The following is a 10,619-nucleotide window of genomic DNA, read 5'->3' as shown; positions in this document are numbered from 1 at the left end:
AAATAACAGTGCTGAGTGAAAGGTGCCGAATGCGCTGAATGCTTACTGACGAGTTGTTTGTGAGGCAGTTGAGCTGTTTGGTGTTCGTTGGCTGCTGGCTGTAACCCCCTTCCAATGCAGCTGTGCTCGGGTGCGTTGGTTGCTGGGGTGACAACAGTGTTGAGTGAAGTGCCGAATGCGCAAGCCGGTTGGGAGATAGGCTTGCTGATCCCTGCAGCTGCTGTCGGATGTTAGAAGAAGCAAAAGCTGTCCTCATGCCCCCAACAGCAAGCCAAAGGCTACATTGGCAAGGAAAAACTCCCAGTCACTGGAAGAAACCTTGGGAGGAGCCAGACTCTTGGGTGGACCATCCTCCTGGGTCTGGTGCTGGGACAGAAGACAGGTGTGTTGGTCTTAGTAACAGCAGCTGGAACAAGAAACATCAGGGACATTAGTGTCACATCCAGAGCCGGATTACCGCACAGGCTAGACATGGCTGCAGCCTTGGCCCCCAAGGCTGCCAAGGCTGCATAGCAATCTGTAGCCTAGGGGCCCCAGGCCATCTTCATCCGGGCCTGGTCACAACAGCACCAATCACTTCTCAAGCTCACAAAAACATGGTTGTTTACAAACAACTGTTTGTGTTTGTGTATGTAATTGAAGTATATCAGATCCTCTTTCAATGAACAAGTTAAAGCATCATCCCATTTCCACACAGTTTCTACCTTTAAGTGGAGAGTTCCTGCAGGAGCTGAGGTATCTGCTTCCAGTGATCTCCTTTGGCTGCCTTGGTGTACGATACTCAGTGTGATGTATTGTGTATGTATTCATCGTGATGTCAGGATGCATCAACCTGACCTTATTGGATAGTAAAAACTATACATGTCATCAAATAGGCCTTGCTGACACTGGGGGCCTCAATAACCAGCATCAACCAATTCAGATGCCATGATGCATCATCATTCGGGTCATAAAAAACATCAGCCTGACCAAGTGTAAAGGGTTAATTCTACATCCAATATGTTAAATAACAACATAGTAAACATTTTAGACATTAGGGATGCCACAAGCCTCCATAATGTTGTTCAACTGCAAAAATGAAAAACATCTCCTTACCACAAAACTCCATAACCTCAACTGAATATTTGAATATTTGAAATCTCCTTACCTCTTTGATATTTCTCATACAAACCATGACTTTCTCATGACGCTGATTACTGTTGCACAGTATGGCGTCAGTAGATCCTGGGTGAGACTCACATCCCCACCTTCGAACCCTCTGGTTGTTTCTTCATTTGCTCTTTGCACCACTATGCATGTGAAGCAGGAATATTTTAGTGCCCTTAGTAAATTTGGCTGTATGATTGGGAGCATAAGTCCCATGGTTACACCACTAACCATGTGAAGCAGAACCATTTTAGTACCCCTCGTTAACTTGGCTGTATGATTGAGAGTGTAAGTATCTGTTATCATTTTTAACTCCTTAACCCCTTAGTGCAGAGCCAATGTTATAACCTTACTGGCACTGAAATTGTAATGGCTATGTCTTAATCTGTTACTTAAGGCTCTCTGTACTGTCATAGCAATGTTGTTATGATGTAGTTGAATATTTTCAGCAAATAGTGAATAGGCCCGTCGGCGACCCTATCTGCAGTAAGAGGCTACTGCAGAGTCTCCGTTAAAATCTTATGGGCTGCGTTTACATGACGTTTTTAATTCCGAATTAATAATTCCGAATTAAATAGTTCTGTCCAGTTAACTTTGATCTTTTATTTAATTCCGAATTGTGAAGTGTTTACATGACGTTTTCAAAGCGGAATTAAGCTTTATTCAAAATTCAAGTGAGTTAATTCTGAATTAAATGTCTCATGTAAACGAGACCAATGTTATCAAAATGGTAATGACCAAGTCTTATTTGGTTACTTAAAACTCTCTGCATTGTCATAACAATGTTGTTATTATGTAGTTGAGTGCTTTCAGCAAAGTGTGAATAGGCCTGTCGACGGACCCATCTGCAGTAAGAGGGTATGTAAATAAACATCTTCATCAAGTTCCTTGCACACAACACGTCAAACATTGTCACATCAAAGGCATTCGACCAGTTCAATTCTCGACTGGTTTTCCATTTCAGAAATTTGAAAAAAATGTGTAGCCTAGAGTTAAGGAAACAGATCTCAAGGCCCTTACACTAGAACCATTCACTAACCTTAATGTCCGTCTCGCTTCCTCCAACAGGTCCTGCCGGATTCTTTTAAACAAGGTTGCTGAGACGAGCTTCACCCACCCTCACTCGTCTCAGCACAGCCCTCATCTTAGTGAGCCAGTCATTTGCGCCTCCCTCCTCTTTTTCACATTTTCCAACTTTTGCAGCTCATTTTAAGCAATTCTGCCTTTCCTCTTTCAGCAATATGTCCACTTGCTTCTTGAATTTCTTTGTCGTCTTCCTTTTCTTTTGTTTGTCTCCTTGTCTCCACGTTATTCTCCAGCGCCTCCTATTTAACCCTATCGCGCCGGATGCATCATATATGTCTCATCAAATTCAAAGCCCTCTCCACGCTGACACACAAAAAAATCGATCTGAAAAACATCCTGCGTGTCATTTCCAAACGTCCTGCAATACACGGTAACCGCCACAAGAGAGCAGCGGTCGACAACAAGTTGACCACAGCTCGGCGAAAAACAGGAAAATGGGGTAGAAGCGGTTTCCCTGACCGACGCTGAGATTTCGTCAAATTGCATAAGGTTTGTGTACAAATTTCCGAAATATAACTCTACATACTTTAATTTGAACACTTGCTTTGTGCAATTAAGCAAGGAAGAGTTTATATTTTTACACCGTGTTGCAGAGAGATCGTGCTAAAACTGATGAGACATATAAGCACCATCCGGCGGTGGCAGGAAGTCAGCCATCAATGCATTTGCTCCATAGGGAAACTTACAAAGCATACCACGACGATCGTTTAACAAAACACACAAGTTGTTTTACTTCAAGACAAAGATATTGCCTTAAGAAACAGGTTTTACATGCAATTTTGAAAATGCAATGCAAAATGTTGAAATTATGATCTCGTAAAAAATGCATTGAAGTGAATGGAGAAATGGTCCAATTGTAGTAATGGACCCATATATTCAAATTACACATCAAAAATGAATAATGATCTATATTACACTCATAAATAGGTTGTTGAGCATTCGATCAGCTATGTTTTTACATAGATTTTTAAAAAAATTACCCAACCAGGCTGTGGGAAATGTAAAATATGGTCCTGCTAAAACAAGGATAGGCTTTAAAAAATGGCAGGATCTCACTAAATATTTAAAGATAATCCTCAAATTAAATTGTCTGACAACTTTTTTAAATTAAAAAAAAGTTGTAAATGCATTAAAAGTCATTTTTCAATGGTCATGAAATTGGAATTTCCATTCATTAAAAGCCTGATGCATCATATATGATGCATTAAATATCTCAGCGACCTTAACAAAATTTTGAATTTTTTTTTTACATTTCTTATAAGGGACCAATATTGAAGCAAATTCCTAAAAATTAGAATTTTCTCTCATTGCTTTCATGGTTCAGGTTTCACAGGGTTAAGTTTATGGTTTCTTCGTCCTTCTTTTCTTGCTCTTCTTTCCTCCTCTCTTCCTCATGTATTCTTATCATTTCCTGTTTTTTTTAAATTTCCAACTTCTCTTTGAGCAGCTTTTTAAAATCTTTCTCAGTCCTGTTTCTTCTCAAGCTTTTTCTGCTGAAATTTCTCTTCCTTTGCCTGTTTGTGGAGAGCCTGTTTCTTTTTTTGTTCATTTTCCTCCTCCACCAGCTTCTTTTTGTTGTTCTTTAAGCATGCTGCTAGCTGGTCCTTGACTATTTTCAGCTCGGTTTCAACCCTCCTCTGGCCGTTAAAAAATTCTGTTTCACCTCCTTTTTTGTCCCTCTTCAGAATCATTTTCTCCTCTTTCTGGTGAGCCTTGGCCTCTTCTTTAAGCTTTTTGACCAAGTCAAGTTTCAATTTTGTTGAGAGCACCAAAACTCGCAGACTCTCAACCGTTACCTTCGATTGTGCTTCACAGCCCTCTTTGTGTTCCAATGCATCCTGCAATAAGAAACAAATACATGAAATAGCATTTCAAGATTATGCATCTGGGTATCTGATTAAAAGGGAAAAAATATGACCACACGGCCATAGTAACGAGACTAACAGAATGTAGGTAATCGTATCCTGGCATGCATAAAATCATCACATTGTTGATGATAAAAGATCTAAAGATTCGAATGTAACAAATGGTAAGGTGGTATCAGTTACTCACTCTTGGTGTTATTGTCTGTGTTGCCTTGTGCTCAGTCGCCACTGCAAGGGAGGAGATGGGGGCATGGAACTTGCTGGTCTTTGAAGTAGTCAGCTTGTCATTTGTAATGATTTTGGATGCCTCAGCACTGGACTTCTTCTTCCGGACCTTTTGCATTGCATTTGCTGGTGGCAGAGAAGGTCTGCATGTCTGTGACAGAGGAGAGAGCGGTCTTCACTCCACTGCAGGTCTGCATTTCTGCTCAGCCTCTCGAACCCTCCTCTCGTCCTTAGAGAGTGTGACGGCAGAAATGTGATCCACTGGTAGCAGAGGAAGTAGTGGTTTTCGCTGCACTGCAGATCTGCAAGTCTGCTCGGACTCTCGAACCCTCATCTCATGCATAGAGAGTGTGACGGCAGAACAGGGTGGATCTTCGCTCACTCTCTCACAGCCGACAAGTCTTGCCGAGCGCAGATGTGGCACTACCTCTGGAAGTGCTGAGCCTGGTGGTGTACACGTTGCCATCTCCCACATGGGTTCCAGAGTAGAGACAGATGATCTGGAGGGATTCTCCATAATCTCCAATGAAGACGACCAGGAGGGACCTTTCACAGTCTCCACAGCCTCCTCAGGCAGCTCTGCATCCCTTGACATCTATTTTATGTGAAAAAAAAAAAAAACGTGACAGTTTCTTATGGATGCAATACGCATATCATTAACTTGGGATGATTTTTTGTTGGGATAACATTTTGGAAACTTTTTGTGTTTATATCGACATGCAAGAGACGTATATATATATATATATATATATATAGCCGTTGATTAGACGTAGATGGATAGATGTAGATTAGACATAGATAGATAGATGCAGATAGACAGATTGCTTGACGTAGATATATAGACATAGATTAGACGTAGATAAAAGTAGATGGATAGGCGTAGATAGACAGACGTAGATTAGACGTAGATAGGTAGATGCAGCTAGACAATGATTGCTAGACGTAGAATAGACGTAGATAGACAGATGTAGATTAGACGTAGATATATAGATGTAGATTAGATGTAGATGGATAGACGTATATATATATACAGTATATATATATACAGTATATATATATATATATATATATATATATATATATATATATATATATATATATATGTTGATAAGACATAGAGGGATAGACGTAGATTAGACGTAGATAAGTGTAGATGAATAGATTTAGATTGAGAGATGTAAATTAGAAGTAGATATGTATATGTGGATTAGACGTAGATGGATAGACTAAAATTAGACGTAAATAAAAGTAGATGGAAAGAGGTAGATATATAGATGTACATTAGATGTATATAGATAGACGTAGATTAGACATAGATAGATAAACGCAGATAGACGTCAATAGCTAGACTTAGATTAGAAGTAGATAGACAGACATATATTAGACGTAGATTTATAGACGTAGATTAGACGTAGATGGATAGACGTAGATTAGACGTAGAGATACAGATGTAGATTAGACGTAGTTAGCTAGACGTAGATTAGACGTAGATAGACAGACGTATATTAGACGTATATATGTAGACGTAGATGGATAGAAGTAGATTAGATTTAGATATATATATGTAGATTAGAGGAAGATATATAGACCTGGATTGGCCGTAGAGAGATGGACGCAGATATATAGAGGTAGATTAGACCTAGATAGACAGACATAGATGAAACGTAGATATATACACATAGATTAGACGTATATGGATAGACGTAGATTAGACATGTATAGACGTATATAAGACATATATATCTATATAGATGTAGATTAGATGTAGGTGGATAGACATAGATAGATAGACATAGATTAGACATAGATAGATAGATGCAGCTAGACATATATTGCTAGACATAGATTAGACGTAAATAGATAGACATAGGTAGACGTAGATAGATAGGCGTAGATTAGACGTAGATAGATCAACGTTGATTAGACGTAGATATATAGATGTGGATTAGACGCAGATAGCTAGACGTACATTAGATGTACATAGACAGACCTATATTAGACATAGATAAATAGACGTAGATTAGATGTAGATGGATAGCTGTAGAATAGACGTAGATAGACAGATGTAGATTAGACGTAGATGGATAGACGTAGATTAGACGTAGATTTTTTCACATCTAATCTTATAGACGTAGATTACATGCATATAGATAGACGTAGATTAGACGTAGCTAGACAAGTGTATATTAGATATAGATATTATAATGGCGCTTTGCCCAAACGCCACGTGAGGCAGTCATGTCCGCAAGCGCAGCTTAATCCACAAGCAGGCCTATCTTGAATCCACAATTGGTCCCTCAGTTCCTTCCAAGACGCGGGTCTTCGGGAGTTTTAGACTTTGTAATGGCGCTTAACCCAAACGCCAAGTGAGGCAGGTGGCAAGTTGCTCAACGCACAATCCAAGATATTAAGCACGCACGGACAGTTGAATAAAATAGATGTTGTTGTTTTATTTCAATCGATCCGGTTGACTTATCTAATCAAAACACTGTTCAAAGTACAAGATATACAGTGATTTGTTTGAAGTATTTTGTGATCTAAAACTGTTCCTCCTTACCATCCTACCTGTTGAACACACTTTGAATGGCCTAATTAAAGTGCCAGCAGCACGTCCAAGGGGGTGTGTCCTGTCATATGACAGATAGTAAGGTAATTAGGAACAGCTGTACAAGATCAAAAGAAATAAGGCATGTATGCCATTTCTTAACCTAAACTTAACACTTTGTTAACCAAAATCAGCATTTCAAAACAATTACAATCATAGGCATCATTTCACCTTCCACTAATTAAACAAAAACCCAAAATGGCTCCAACAGATATATAGACGTAGATTAGAAGTAGAGGGATAGACGTAGATAGCTAGACGTAGATTAGACGTAGATAGACAAACGTATATTAGAAGTAGATATATAGACGGATGTAGATTAGACGTAGATATATAGACGTAGATTAGACGTAGATAGCTAGACGTAGAATAGACGTAGATTGACAGATGTAGATTAGACGTAGATATATAGACGTAGATTAGACGTAGATAGCTAGACGTAGAATAGACGTAGATATATAGATGTAGATTAGACGTAGATATATAGACGTAGATTAGACGTAGATAGCTAGACGTAGAATAGACGTAGATTGACAGATGTAGATTAGACGTAGATATATAGACGTAGATTAGACGTAGATAGCTAGACTTAGAATAGACGTAGATATATAGACGTAGATTAGATGTAGATAGCTAGACGTAGAATAGACGTAGATATAAAGACGTAGATTAGACGTAGATATATAGACGTAGATTACACGTAGATAGCTAGACGTAGAATAGACGTAGATTGAGAGATGAAGATTAGACATAGATAGCTAGACGTAGAATAGACGTATATATATAGACGTAGATTAGACGTAGATAGCTAGACGTAGAATAGACGTAGATATATAGACGTAGATTAGACGTAGATATATAGACATAGATTAGACGTAGATAGCTAGACGTAGAATAGACGTAGATTGACAGATGTAGATTAGACGTAGATATATAGACATAGATTAGACGTAGATAGCTAGACGTAGAATAGACGTAGATTGACAGATGTAGATTAGACGTAGATATATAGACGTAGATAAGACGTAGATAGCTAGACGTAGAATAGACGTAGATATATAGACGTAGATAGCTAGACGTAGAATAGACGTAAATATATAGATGTAGATTAGACGTAGATATATAGACGTAGATTAGACGTAGATAGCTAGACGTAGAATAGACGTAGATATATAGATGTAGATTAGACGTAGATATGTAGACGTAGATTAGACGTAGATAGCTAGACGTAGAATAGACGTAGATTGACAGACGTAGATTAGACGTAGATAGCTAGACGTAGATTAGACGTAGATATATAGATGTAAATTAGACGTAGATATATAGACGTAGATTAGACATAGATAGCTAGACGTAGATTAGACGTAGATATATAAATGTAGATTAGACGTAGAAAGCTAGACGTAGAATAGACGTAGATTGACAGACGTAGATTAGACGTAGATATATAGATGTAGATTAGACGTAGATAGCTAGACGTAGAATAGACGTAGATTGACAGACGTAGATTAGACGTAGATATATAGACGTAGATTAGACGTAGATAGCTAGACGTAGAATAGACGTAGATATATAGACGTAGATTAGACGTAGATATATAGACGTAGATTAGACGTAGATAGCTAGACGTAGAATAGACGTAGACATATAGATGTATATTAGACGTAGATTAGACGTAGATAGCTAGACGTAGATTGACAGATGTAGATTAGACGTAGATATATAGACGTAGATTAGACGTAGATAGCTAGACGTAGAATAGACGTAGACGTAAATTAGAAGTAGATATGTAGATGTGGTTTAGACGTAGATGGATAGACTAAGATTAGACGTAGATAGACAGACATATATTAGACGTAGATTAGATTTAGATGGATAGACATAGATTACACGTAGATATATAGATGTAGATTAGACGTAGATAGCTAGACATAGAATAGACGTAGATAGACAGATGTAGATTAGACAGAGATAGACAGACTTATATTAGACGTATATATATATGTATATATAGCCGTTGATTAGACGTAGATGGATAGACGTAGATTAGACATAGATAGATGCAGATAGACAGATTGCTTGACGTAGATATATAGACGTAGATTAGACATAGATGGATAGACATAGATTAGACGTAGATAAAAGCAGATGGATAGGCGTAGATAGACAGTCGTAGATTAGACGTAGATACAGTGCCCTCCATAATTATTGGCACCCCTGGTTGAGATGTGTTAAAAGCCTTAAAATAAATTCAGTGTTTATTGCAGAAGAATACTGTCACACTGAAAATTTTAGGAAAATGTAGCCTTCAACTCAAATGAATTGTAGGAAAATAAAAAAAATCCCTGACTAAAAAATAATTATTTTTCATTAAATCACCTGTTCCACAATTATTGGCACCCTTAACAATTCCCAGGAAATAAATATAATTGAAGCATTTCTGTCATTTCTACAGTAGTTTACAAAGTTTACCAGAGTATGTAGGAACATTTAATTAGTAATTCATCACTTCCTGTTTCCCTGGGGTATAAATATGACGTGACACCGAGGCCATTTCTCTTATCCACTCTTAAACATGGGAAAGACAAAGGAACACAGCATACAAGTGAGGCAGATGTGCGTCGACCTTCACAGGTCAGGCAGAGGCTACAAGAAGATTGCCACTCAACTGCAGCTGTCCATATGTACTGTGAGAGGAATAATTAAGAAGTTCAAAACAACTGGAATAGTGGTAAACAAGCCTGGACGAGGACCCAAGTTTATTTTGCCACCACGCACAGTGAGGAGGATGGTAAGAGAAATCAAAATATCTCCAAAGCTCACTGTTACAGAATTACAACAAATGGTAGCATCCTGGGGTCACAAAGTCTCCAAATCAACCATCAGGTGCTGTCTACACGCCAACAAGCTGTTTGGGAGGCATGCACGGAGAAAACCTTTCCTCACCCACAATCATAAACGCAAACGTCTGGAGTTCGCCCAGCGGTATTAAGGCTTCAACTGGGACCGTGTGCTTTGGTCAGATGAGACCAAGATTGAGCTTTTTGGCAACAAACACTCTAAGTGGGTCTGGCGTGCCACGAAAGATGCGCATGCTGAAAAGCACCTCATACCCACTGTGAAGTATGGGGGTGGGTCAGTGATGCTGTGGGGCTGTTTCGCTTCCAAAGGCCCTGGGAAGCTTGTTAGGGTGCATGGCATCATGAATGATTTGAAATACCAGGACATTTTAAATCAAAATTTGTTGCCCTCTGCCAAAAAGCTGAAGATGGGTCGTCACTGGGTCTTTCAGCAAGACAATGACCCTAAACATATGGCCAAATCTACACAGAAATGGTTAACCAGACACAAAATCAAGCTCCTCCCATGGCCATCTCAGTCCCCAGACCTCAACCCCATTGAGAACCTGTGGGGTGAGCTGAAGAGGAGAGGACCCAGGTCTCTGGATGATTTAGAGAGATTCTGCAGAGGAATGGCTGAAGATCCCTCTTTCTGTCTTTTCCCATCTTGTGAAACATTATAGGAGAAGATTAGGTGCTGTTTTGTTGGCAAAAGGGGGTTGTACAAAATATTAACAACAGGGGTGCTAATAATTGTGACACACATTATTTGATGTCAAATAATTATTTCTTTATGTGGGATTTTTTCCCCACTGAATAAATGCACTTGTATTGAAGGTTGGATTTTTCTCT

At 38.9% G+C, this 10,619-nt stretch overlaps 1 long non-coding RNA gene across 1 annotated transcript; it reads right to left on the bottom strand.

Moving 5' to 3' along the window:
- Positions 1-229: 229 nt before the first annotated feature.
- Positions 230-2,473, bottom strand: LOC134459113 (uncharacterized). The gene is made up of 4 exons (XR_010036772.1): positions 2,186-2,473; positions 1,148-1,289; positions 705-837; positions 230-406 (listed from the first exon to the last, which is right to left on the bottom strand). It is a non-coding gene; the product is annotated as an uncharacterized LOC134459113 (long non-coding RNA).
- Positions 2,474-10,619: the final 8,146 nt, after the last annotated feature.

The sequence above is a fragment of the Engraulis encrasicolus genome, chromosome 11, assembly GCF_034702125.1.
Source record: "Engraulis encrasicolus isolate BLACKSEA-1 chromosome 11, IST_EnEncr_1.0, whole genome shotgun sequence".
Lineage (NCBI taxonomy): Eukaryota > Metazoa > Chordata > Actinopteri > Clupeiformes > Engraulidae > Engraulis > Engraulis encrasicolus.
The sequence above is the reverse complement of the archived record's forward strand: the minus strand, read 5'-3'. Positions and strand labels throughout refer to the sequence as shown.